A 1,385-nucleotide genomic window follows, 5' to 3' on the forward strand; every position below is an offset into this window, starting at 1 on the left:
AAAATTCAAAATGGATTAATATAATTGAGAGCAAGTGTTTTCATGGTATGACTCTGTTCTAAGTGATCCACAGCCACTACAAAAGAAAAAAAAAAAAAAAGAAGAAAAGAAAAAAAAATGAAAAGCCAAAAAATATATATATAAAAAAGAAAGAAATAGTAAAAATAATGCTGTGCCAAAAGCAAGAGGAGCCACATTACATATGGAATTAAAATAGTCTTCTCTTTGTGTTTTTTAAAACAATATCAACATGCACAGCGCTTGGCATTTTCAAGGAAAGTGTCTCATTTCCATTAACAAGGAAACCTCCTAATTCACAAATACACACAGTGGGTGATGTGTGTTAATAGCACTCTTAGCAGCCGATAATGTGGTGCAGTTAATGTATCTCAGCTTGAATTAACTTTACCACAAGCTATTGTTTCTTTTTATACAGCACAGGATTGTGTGGAAAAATCTCTCAGAATCTCACAAGGGGAATTCAATTAACATTACTCACTACTGTACAGTCACATAAAATGGAGGCTATTTTAACCTTTTTTGAGTTTCCTGCTGATCAATTCAATGCTTTCCATTAGTTTAACTCCAGTTGCTCCATAAACTCACCTTCATTGTTCAGAAAATACCGTTTCATTTATGGGGCAGAGTGTGGCTGCCAGTGGACAGCCAGACTAGACTACACAGACGAGGACATTTCCTCATAGAGTGTCTAGATTTGTCCTGGGGTGACATCACCTAACATGCATGTTTAAAACCCAGGAGCTTCAAATACTAGAACTGACTTTTTTAACCCCACCAGTATGCATTTGTTATGTGGCTTCTCTAGCTAAAGTAAAAATCCTGGATTTTTGTCATTAAGTCTTAGGACTTTAGTCCTCAGAAAATTAGAAAATAGATATACATGAACACAAAAATTATTTATCCTTTTAGAAATAATGTTACAGATAAGAAAAATACTTCATAGGAGCTGAAAGATGAGTGTCCTTGACGCCTCTTCCACATTGACCACATCGCATTGCAGCTGACTCGTGTTAAGTTTATTCCTCCAATTGTATTGTTTTTGTCCCATCCCCATAGATACCACTCTAAAAGGACAGACCTCCAACTGGTCCCCCAGCAAAAACTCTGACACCTCTAATTCCTCCTTGGCATTGCAACCTGAATGGTTTTCAAAACCCAAATCTCCTTGCGGAACTTCCTTTGTTAAAAGCCTCTATGGCTTCCCAAAGCTCTCAAGATTCAATACCAACATCCCTGCAGATAACCCCAGGTGTCCCAGCCCCTATTTAATTTTATGGGCCCCACTTCTCCCCTTTGCTCTCCAGCTCTAATCACATTGACCTTCTTTTAGTTTCTGCCTATGAGAAACCTTTACAAAGGTATTA

Source organism: Mandrillus leucophaeus, unplaced genomic scaffold (genome assembly GCF_000951045.1).
Source record: "Mandrillus leucophaeus isolate KB7577 unplaced genomic scaffold, Mleu.le_1.0 Scaffold45, whole genome shotgun sequence".
Lineage (NCBI taxonomy): Eukaryota > Metazoa > Chordata > Mammalia > Primates > Cercopithecidae > Mandrillus > Mandrillus leucophaeus.